This window comes from Oryza sativa, chromosome 11 (assembly GCF_034140825.1).
Source record: "Oryza sativa Japonica Group chromosome 11, ASM3414082v1".
NCBI classification, from domain to species: Eukaryota; Viridiplantae; Streptophyta; class Magnoliopsida; order Poales; family Poaceae; genus Oryza; species Oryza sativa.
This window is the reverse complement of record NC_089045.1, coordinates 16,006,041-16,017,068: the sequence shown is the minus strand read 5'-3', so window position 1 is coordinate 16,017,068 and position 11,028 is coordinate 16,006,041. Positions and strand designations below refer to the sequence as shown.

The 11,028-nt window shown below is 44.5% G+C and overlaps 1 long non-coding RNA gene across 2 annotated transcripts; it reads right to left on the bottom strand.

Moving 5' to 3' along the window:
* Positions 1-604: 604 nt before the first annotated feature.
* On the bottom strand, positions 605-9,248 carry LOC9266549 (uncharacterized). Of its 2 annotated transcripts, none has more exons than XR_010737817.1 (3): positions 8,793-9,248; positions 1,720-1,844; positions 605-1,025 (listed from the first exon to the last, which is right to left on the bottom strand). It is a non-coding gene; the product is annotated as an uncharacterized lncRNA (long non-coding RNA). The 2 variants fall into 2 exon arrangements; XR_001541167.3 differs by having other exon boundaries at positions 605-1,022.
* Between the last annotated feature and the right edge of the window lie 1,780 nt (positions 9,249-11,028).

Genomic DNA, 11,028 nt, shown 5'->3' with positions numbered 1-11,028 from the left:
TATTGAATGTGTGTGTTCAAATTACATAGGGCTCGGGGTCTATTTATACCCGAGGATTACAAGATATGCCCATACCAGACACGACCATTATCCACTACTGGAGAGGGAGTGTCTCCCTAGTGCCAAAAACACACGGCAACGTTCAAAAAACACTCATTAACCTGTTTGCGTAGTGCCACACTCTGCAAACTTCACCCGGGAGAGATTTTGTTTTACCGTGCAACCTCGCGGTGTGTATTGGCTGCATACACTCCGTAACAACAGGAAACTTACAGAGTGCAGTAGAAACTCGGTAACGTTTTCAGAACACCGTCCAACCAGACAGAACAGCAACGGGCAACGGCAGACGGTGACGGAACGGGCAAGGCAGAATTGCATAGTGTCGGGGAGACACACGGCAAGTGTTCCCTCGTTACCTGGTGCAGCTTAAAGCGCGGCACTCCGCAATGTAACGGTTGGAACAGTTTCACATGGTTACCGACTAATTCCAGGGGCAAATTAAATACTATTTCGCTGCTTCATTTATACTAATTAATTAGCTACATCAGAATTATAGTAGCATCCAAACTACACATCACAGGCAGTCACATAAAAAACACCATAGTGGATTCAAATGCATCGACATACATATTCATTCGATTAATCAATTTGACAACAATATGGTATCAAACAATAGCAATACAAATATCATAAACAGCTACAACTGAGATCGAATTGAACACTACTTCCTACAAGTACAGGCTTAGAAACCAAAAGCCGTTCAACCAGACATAAGTTTAGATGAACGGCATCGCAAGCAGTCCAAAAAAAGGGACTTACTAGGCAAATTTCAATGTATCTCTTTTGCATCCTGGGAATACTACTTCACTCTAAAATGGCATGGTACTATTGCTCTAAGCCATGATGTCAAACCCCTGTCTGGACCTTCAGCTATATTGTGCTTCCTAGTTTTCCAAGCAATTAGCGATTGCTTAACTCAACTAGTGAAGTAGAGATGACTGCGGCATCAGGACATAAATGATCTGCTGATTTCACAAAAAAAAAAAGTTAAGATCAAACTCCCATATTGTATAGATATTACAAAAGCAATATGCATCAATACTATGTTCGGATGTTAACAACGGAGTATAAACAAAAACTTAGTTATGGTATGCATTTCTTGAACTAAAGCAGTGTAGGTCAAATTAATTCTTGCAATCACCCAATACTATTCATGCTAAAGAGAGCAGTTGGACATACCAATTAATTTTTGCAGTCACCCAATAGTATTCATAATCAGAGATTAAGGAATACAAGAATCATCTAACAAGTGCTTCACAAATTTGCATATTTTACCAAGGATAGGTCAAGTGAGTCACTAGAAGTAACATCAGATCCAGCATAGCAGCAAGAAAAGAGCAGAGACAAGGTTACCGTAGGACCAAACTATATTTTCACTCTTCAGAAGTGATCGACACTCCAAGCTTACATGGTTTAGTACTAATTTTCTTCAGTTAACTAGCAGAGCAGAGACAAGGTTTCCATACGATCAAACTACATTTTCACTTTTCTGAAGTGATCAATACACCATACTTAGATGGTTCAGTACTAATTTTCTTCATTTATCTAGCAGTACAGTCTATTTTTGAGGCTATCGTTTTACCCCTCCTGTACAAATTATGAAGGATAGTTTTTTGAAGAATCAAATATTTGAAATAAAAAAAGAGTGATAGTAAGAACCTTTTGAAATGATTGCATAAACAGTCCAATATGCAGATTTTCATAGCACCAGTTTCTCAGGTATGAGTGTGATGGGTGAGCACTGAGTAGGCCGCAACACCAAAATCATAGTTCACTGCAAAAGACTGAAAAATTTAAGTTATAATTATAATCAGAAGGTTGTACAACCAGAAAATAAAATAAATTTAGCATATGAACAAGAAGTGCTTATTCTGGGTTCGGAGAAGGGAACAATGAAACTAATCCTGATTAACAAATTACATGATCATGTGAACGACCATAGCAGCCAGCCACCACCAATCAAGACTACTAAGAATTAGAATTGAGCAATAGGCCATGAATCCATGTTGCAAATGTTAATTTTGACCATGCAGAGAAATTGAAGGAAAATCAATTTGCAGTGCAGCTTGAGAGAATAATCTCACACCGCAACCTTCAGACACAAATCCGCATACACAGTAATTAAGGTGAAGGAACTGGTCACCAAGTTCATATTACAGGCAGTAGTATTGTTAGAATAATTGGGCTAGGCCCAATTTATTCTATTAAATCTCAAAGGCCCATAATAAATGTTAAGGATAATAATACCACCTCAGGATTTAAGCGAGAAATATCTCAACCTAAATAGGGAGTTATTAGAGGCTCCCTGTTGACCAGTTGAGGTGGGGGTCACAATGCCACACGCGCGCGCGCGCGCCGGGCCGGGCCGGGCCGTGGGCGAGGGCGAGGCGTGGCTGGCGGCGGGCGTGCGTCACGTCGCTATCCTTTTGCAGCCACTAACCCACGTTCCCACGATTCCCTCCGCAACAGCGCGTCCACGTTCTTTCTCCTGATAGATAAGGAGGCCGCGAGTCTGATCCGTTTTCTTCGCTTCTTTCCCGGTGTTAGTTTCTCCTCCTCCGTGCCTGAGTCGCTCTCTCGCTTCCTCGCTTCTGATCTCTTGCGCGCACGAGAGATTGGAAGAAGCAGTGCCTCCGAAACCACACCTTCGCCTGAGATCTGCACCGGGTAGGCGGGTGATCAGGTTTTTGGGGAGTGCCTCCTGCACGACTGCTCATCGCCATGTCTGGAGTTGCTACCGCCGCTATTGGCGGAGGTGGTGCGGCTCCGCCGACAGGAGCTGCGCCGACGCCGACAGGAGCTGGATCCGGAGCTGGTGCGCCAGGAGGAGGTGCCGTGAACGACTACAACAACGGAGGCAATTCTGCCTCACCATCCAGCGGAGGGCCATTCTCGGGGTATAATCTTCTCCTTCTACTGCTGTTAGAGCTACTCCTGTTCCCATTGTTAGCGCTATACTGTGTGCGCTATGTTCTTGTTCCTGTTCTACATGATGCCTCTAGCATGTTATCGCATTACTGGTATGTTCCTGTTTCTGACATTCATGATGCGCATAGTATGCTACTGGTTATGTTAAGATCACCCTACACTGCTTATGCCATGATCATAGTTTCAATTTCTTGGATTAAAATATGCCGAATAATGACTATATTTCCAACAATCCAAAAACCTGATAGGTCATTTTCGGTAGTTGGCTTTGCTGCTGCACTGAAACCACATGCTTTTGATGGTTCAAACTATAAGAGATGGAAAGCACGTGCACTATTGTGGTTGACAGCGATGCAGTGCTTCTATGTTTCACGGGGCAAACGAAGTGAACCACCTCTTTCTCCTGAGGAAGAGGCTAAGTTCGAGGCTTCGGATTGCCTGTTCCGTGGAGCATTGATCAGTGTACTCGCTGACAACATAGTGGACGTGTACATGCACATGCCTTCTGGGAAGGACATGTGGGATGCACTCGAGGCCAAGTTCGGAGTTTCTGACGCCGGCAGTGAGCTGTATGTCATGGAGCAGTTCTATGACTACAAGATGGTCGATGACCGTTCTGTAGTAGAACAAGCTCATGAGATTCAGATGCTGGCTAAGGAACTTGAGAACAACAACCGTGAGTTGCCGGACAAGTTTGTGGCGGGTGGCATTATTGCCAAACTAAAGCACAAGAGACAAGAGTTCAGTGTTCCTGATCTCATTGGCTCTTTGGGTGTTGAGGAGAAGGCGAGGGCAAAGGACGTCCGGGGCAAAAAGGTTGAGGGAGGTTCTAGTGCCAATATGGTACAGAAGAAGAACCCTCATGCATCCCACAACAACAAGAAAGTCAAGCCTGATGTCAAACCCAAGGCTGCAACCAACTTTAAGAAGAAAGGCAAGGGAAAGGCAAAGGGAGACTGCTTTGTGTGTGGCAAGTCTGGGCATTGGGCCAAGGACTGTCCTAAGCGCAAAGACAGGAAGTCTGCCAACATGATCATTAGCGAGGGCGGAGGAACATCGGGGTACGGTAAAATATTACCTACAGTTCTCTCTGTTTTTCATTCACCTGATTGGTGGGTGGATACTGGTGCTAATATTCATGTATGTGCTGACATTTCTCTGTTTTCTTCTTATCAGGTCGGGAGAGGTTCCTCCTTGTTGATGGGAAACGGGTCGCTTGCGGCTGTTAATGGTGTTGGTACGGTCGATCTGAAGTTTACTTCGGGAAAGACCGTGCAGCTGAAGAACGTGCAGCATGTCCCTTCAATAAAGAAGAATCTAGTTAGCGGCTCTCTATTGTGTAGAGAAGGTTTTAGACTTGTGTTTGAGTCCAATAAATGTGTCGTATCTAAATATGGGACTTTTGTTGGAAAAGGTTATGACAGCGGAGGCTTGTTCCGCTTTTCTTTGAATGACATGTGTAATAATCATAACGCTGTGAACCATATTAGCAAGAATGATGAGTCTAATGTGTGGCATTCGCGACTCTATCATGTGAATTTCGGTTGTATGACGCGCTTAGCTAACATGAGTTTAATTCCAAAATTCACTTTGGTCAAAGGTTCCAAGTGCCATACTTGTGTTCAATCGAAACAACCTCGCAAGCCTCACAAGGCATCTGAGGCGAGGAATTTGGCACCTCTAGAACTTGTTCATTCCGATTTGTGCGAAATGAACGGCGTGTTGACTAAAGGGGGAAAGAAATATTTCATGACACTGATAGATGATTGCACTAGATTTTGCTATGTGTATCTATTGAAAACAAAGGATGAGGCATTGCATTACTTTAAAATCTATAAAGCTGAGGTAGAAAACCAACTTGAAAGGAAAATCAAACGGTTGAGGTCTGATAGAGGTGGGGAGTATTTTTCCAATGAGTTTGCATCTTTTTGCGAATAGTTTGGAATTATTCATGAGATGACGCCTCCCTATTCACCCCAATCAAATGGGGTGGCCGAAAGAAAGAACCGTACTCTAACTGAGATGGTGAATGCCATGTTAGACACTGCGGGGCTTTCGAAGGAATGGTGGGGTGAGGCAGTTTTGACTGCGTGTCATGTCCTGAATAAAATTCCAATGAAGCATAAGGAAGTAACACCATTCGAGGAATGGGAAAGGAAGAAATTAAATCTCTCATACCTACGAACATGGGGCTGTTTGGCCAAGGTAAATGTACCTATAGTCAAAAAGCGGAAACTTGGACCAAAAACTGTTGATTGTGTGTTTCTTGGTTATGCTATCCACAGTGTGGGTTATAGATTCTTAATAGTAAACTCTGGAGTACCCGACATGCATGCTGGTACAATTTTTGAGTCTAGAGATGCTACATTCTTTGATAATGAATTTCCTATGAAATATACACCTAGCACTTCTAGTAAAGAAACTGTCATGCCCCATGAGCACTTTGCACCGATAGAACACAATGATGAAACGCCTGAGGAAAATCCTGAGGAGGACAACATTGTAGATACTCGCAAGAGTAAGAGACAAAGGGTTGCAAAATCCTTTGGAGATGACTACATTGTATACCTCGTGGATGACACCCCAAGAACCATAGAAGAGGCATATTCATCTCCTGACGCTGACTACTGGAAGGAAGCAGTACGCAGTGAAATGGACTCGATTATGTCTAATGGTACTTGGGAAGTCGTTGAGCGTCCATATGGGTGCAAGCCCGTAGGATGCAAATGGGTTTTCAAGAAAAAGCTTAGGCCTGATGGTACAATCGAAAAGTACAAGGCAAGGCTTGTGGCCAAGGGTTATACCCAAAAGGAAGGCGAGGATTTCTTCGACACATATTCACCAGTTGCTCGCTTGACTACGATTCGAGTACTACTTGCTCTGGCAGCCTCTCATGGTCTTCTCGTCCATCAGATGGACGTTAAGACAGCTTTCCTAAACGGAGAGCTGGAGGAGATCTATATGGATCAACCAGACGGGTATGTACTAGAAGGTCGGGAGGGAATGGTGTGTAAACTATTGAAATCCTTGTATGGCCTCAAGCAAGCACCTAAGCAATGGCATGAGAAGTTTGACATCACGCTTACATCTGCAGGCTTTGTTGTGAACGAAGCTGACAAATGTGTATACTATCGCTATGGTGGGGGAGAAGGGGTGATCTTGTGCTTGTATGTCGATGACATACTGATCTTTGGGACCAGCCTTAATGTGATTGAGGAGGTCAAAGACTATCTGTCTAAGAATTTTGAAATGAAGGATTTGGGAGAGGCTAATGTTATTCTTAACATCAAACTACAAAGAGGAGATGAGGATGGGATTACACTTGTGCAATCCCACTATGTGGACAAGGTTTTGAGTCGCTTTGGATATAGTGACTGCAAGCCAGCTCCTACTCCTTATGATCCCAGCATGCTATTAAGGAAAAACCGAAGAATAGCAAGGGATCAACTGAGATACTCTCAAATCATTGGTTCATTGATGTACTTGGCTAGCGCAACGAGGCCTGACATCTCATTTGCTGTAAGCAAGCTGAGCCGGTTTGTCTCAAATCCGGGAGATGATCATTGGCAGGCTCTGGAAAGAGTAATGCGCTATCTAAAGGGCACTATGAGCTATGGAATTCACTATACCGGGTATCCAAAAGTACTATAAGGGTATAGTGACTCAAACTGGATATCTGATGCTGATGAGATAAAAGCCACAAGTGGATTTGTGTTCACACTTGGAGGTGGCGCTGTTTCCTGGAAGTCTTGCAAGCAGACCATCTTAACGAGGTCAACAATGGAAGCAGAACTTACAGCACTAGATACTGCGACAGTTGAGGCCGAGTGGCTTCGTGAACTCCTGATGGATTTGCCGGTGGTTGAAAAACCAGTGCCAGCTATCCTAATGAACTGCGATAATCAAACAGTGATTATTAAAGTGAACAGTTCAAAGGACAACATGAAGTCATCTAGACACATCAAGAGAAGACTGAAATCTGTCAGAAAGCAGAAAAACTCCGGAGTGATAGCATTGGACTATGTCCAAACGGCTAGAAATCTGGCAGATCAGTTTACAAAGGGGCTACCACGTAATGTGATAGACAGTGCATCGAGGGAAATGGGCTTGATACCCACCTAAGGTTGCATAATAGTGGAAACCTGTCCATTGTGATCGGAGATCCCGTGAATTTGGATGGTGAAACAAACTATTGTGTGACTGAGAGAAGAGACCCTTGAAAAGGGCTCATTTCCATGATGTGCTTCTCTTCTTTCCTGCATGGTAGGATGGCTTATGTCTTAATGTGATCCGAGTGGCTTTTCCAAGCAGAGATGTTGACCTGCAGAACATCTCAGAAGGAACACACCTATATGAGTTCGACTGCTAGTCACAGTCTATGAGGTTTGGGCAATCTCTAGATACTCATGAAAGGCCTGGAGTTTGACTTATATGCTCCAAACAGAGGGGATGCGAACGGCAGACCAGTACCAGTCAAGGTTCTAAGTGAAACCTGATCACACAAAACTTACAATTCAAGGCATAGTCCATTGTTAAGTTGTGGTCTGATGTAGCTCATTTCCTAGGTGGAAGTTCAACTTAACAGTCTCCACCAAAACCCTGGTATATCAAACAGGCACAACATTGAGAACATTTCTTATGAGCCTTGAAATTTGGTGGGGATTGTTAGAATAATTGGGCTAGGCCCAATTTATTCTATTAAATCTCAAAGGCCCATAATAAATGTTAAGGATAATAATACCACCTCAGGATTTAAGCGAGAAATATCTCAACCTAAATAGGGAGTTATTAGAGGCTCCCTGTTGACCAGTTGAGGTGGGGGTCAGAATGCCACACGCGCGCGCGTGCGCGCCGGGCCGGGCCGGGGCGTGGGCGTGGGCGAGGCGTGGCGAGGCGTGGCGTGGCGTGGCTGGCTGGCGGCGTGCGTCACGTCACGTCGCTATCCTTTTGCAGCCACTAACCCACGTTCCCACGATTCCCTCCGCAACAGCGCGTCCACGTTCTTTCTCCTGATAGATAAGGAGGCCGCGAGTCTGATCCGTTTTCTTCGCTTCTTTCCCGGTGTTAGTTTCTCCTCCTCCGTGCCTGAGTCGCTCTCTCGCTTCCTCGCTTCTGATCTCTTGCGCGCACGAGAGATTGGAAGAAGCAGTGCCTCCGAAACCACACCTTCGCCTGAGATCTGCACCGGGTAGGCGGGTGATCAGGTTTTTGGGGAGTGCCTCCTGCACGACTGCTCATCGCCATGTCTGGAGTTGCTGCCGCCGCTATTGGCGGAGGTGGTGCGGCTCCGCCGACAGGAGCTGCGCCGACGCCGACAGGAGCTGGATCCGGAGCTGGTGCGCCAGGAGGAGGTGCCGTGAACGACTACAACAACGGAGGCAATTCTGCCTCACCATCCAGCGGAGGGCCATTCTCGGGGTATAATCTTCTCCTTCTACTGCTGTTAGCGCTACTCCTGTTCCCATTGTTAGCGCTATACTGTGTGCGCTATGTTCTTGTTCCTGTTCTACATGATGCCTCTAGCATGTTATCGCATTACTGGTATGTTCCTGTTTCTGACATTCATGATGCGCATAGTATGGTACTGGTTATGTTAAGATCACCCTACACTGCTTATGCCATGATCATAGTTTCAATTTCTTGGATTAAAATATGCCGAATAATGACTATATTTCCAACAAGTATTAGGTTTTTAAAAAAGACACAATGAGTATGGTGAAAACTACGACCAAATAGCATTAGAGTGGACCACTGTGGCAACAAGCAAATACACATATTAGCACGGGTTGAACATGTACCCTTACCAAGCAATCAAGCAGCGGCTGCCAGAAGGGAGGACGTCGAGAGGCCGGGCCAGCAGTGCGCACGAGCAGTGACTGGGATTCTCCAGTTCCAGAGGGTGGCGCTGGTCAGCTGGCGTTCGGATCTGAAGCGTGAGAGCCGGCTATTGGTGGCGATTCCTGGTGGAGCCCCAGACGCAGCCTTCACGGGCGTCGGCCGCTCGCCTGGCCGCCACCCGCCTGGTTGCAGGCTCCTCCGCGCCTTTCCGTCCATCGCTCATGGGCACGGCGCAGCCGCTGTGCGCGCCCGCGATTCGCGACGCCGCCTACCTCACACCCTCAGCCCGCCAGCCAGCAAGCCGCCAACGCGCCTAACGCCGTCGGCCGTCGCCTGAGCCGAAGTCGGCGCATCCAGATCTAGCGGCGGTCGCAGGGGGAGAGTGAAGATAGGCAGGGAGGAGGGATGGTGGAGTGGGGACTGGGGATTGTATGGAGCAGGCGGTGACTTATCTAAGGGACTGTTCACTTTGCTGCCAAAAAAACCTTACCAAATTTTGGCAAATTTTGGCAGGATTTGTTATATAGTTACCAAAATTTGGCAGCAAACTAAATGTAGCCACTTTTTTGGCAACTTTACCAAAATTTGGTAAGGTTGAAAATGGCACCAAAGTGAACAGGCCCTAAATGAAGATGTGAAATTTGTATTCCTCCGCGCCACCAGACATTGAAATATGTCTTGGAGGGAGAATTTTGTTTCCCTGGTGGTAGGGTACCAAATGCGTGAAAATTTGATTGATTTTGGACTAAAACCATTGAACTTTTTGAAATTATAATTTGAATGTTGGCAGCTGGTTTGACCAAACCGAGGTGGAATAATTTGGACCAAATTTAACTGAAATCTGACTAGTTTTTATTATATTAACAAAACAGATTTGCTCTAAATGTGTTGTCATATTTCCCATGAAAAATAGTCAACATGTATTTATACTGTAAGTTTCTAAATTACATAATTCTAAAAAAACATATTTAGTAGGTACCTCAATTCATTTTCTTAAGTAAATTTCATAAAACTATATAAACTTTAACCAAACTATCGTATAGCTAAAAATTTAGCCGGTGTATAATAAAATTGTAGATTTGTTAATGTTATGGATCAGGTGTATCTCCTATACTCGGATCAATGTTATGTAATAATTTTTCCATATACTCGGTCAAATCTAGGGACTTTGACTTGGGATAAAACTAAAACACCTTATATTTTTTAAAAATATAGGGAGTATTATATTCGTAATACTTAAAAGGCTCCACGTGTGTCAGTCTGACTTAAGTGCGAACTAAAAGATCAATGACATCCTTTGGACCGAAAGTCTATACCTATTTATAAACCATTATATTGGCATCATTGCTTGGGTCGATTGCAATGTATTATATCTTCTATATTATCTCTGTCTAAAGAACTTCATCCTTTTCCCTGGCAGCAGGATCCAGGAGTAGCGTCGACAGCCATCGTTGCCCTACCCCACATCCTTTACCTAGAGCATGTCAATGTCCTTTCATCCACGCCAATGATTGCGCTGCTGCCAAGGAGAGAGATCAAGGAGGTCGTCATTGTAAGCCCAATTCAGGCGCTTTGCCCCAAGCGCAGTACCGCGGCCTCTAACCAGATCTGATTTAACGCTGGAGCTCCAACGTTGTGTGCCATGGCTCCCTGATCGCAACCTTGAGAAGGAGAAAGAACGAATGAGCACAAGGTAGTGGTTGGCTACCGTCACCAAAGAGGAAAAGGTGGAGGAAAGATATCAAAGATGTGGACGGATATGCTGGCGAGGATGTGAGCAAGGTCTGGGAAGTCCAGATCTAGGCAAGTGGTATGGCAGGCATGCTTTATGTGCAGTGCGAAGGCCGCCGACATCGACCTTGGTCTCGGTCCATCGTCCTCGTCGGATTAGGGGGAAATAAGCAAAGGTGTAATGTAGGTTGTTTTTTTTTCTTTTACATATAGGTAATTTCTTTAAATTTTTATGATACAATTTTTCTGATATGTGGGTCCTACAATTTCTCCCCTTAATGTAAACACAATCACTTCCTCTGTTTTGTTTCATATTACAAGTCGTTTGATTTTTTCGTAAAATCAAATTTCTTTAGGTTTGATCAAATTTATAGAAAAATATTAGCAATATCTACAACATGAAATTAGTTTCATTAAATTCATTATTCAGCATATTTTGATAATACGTTTGTTTTTAGAAAATTCTATTAT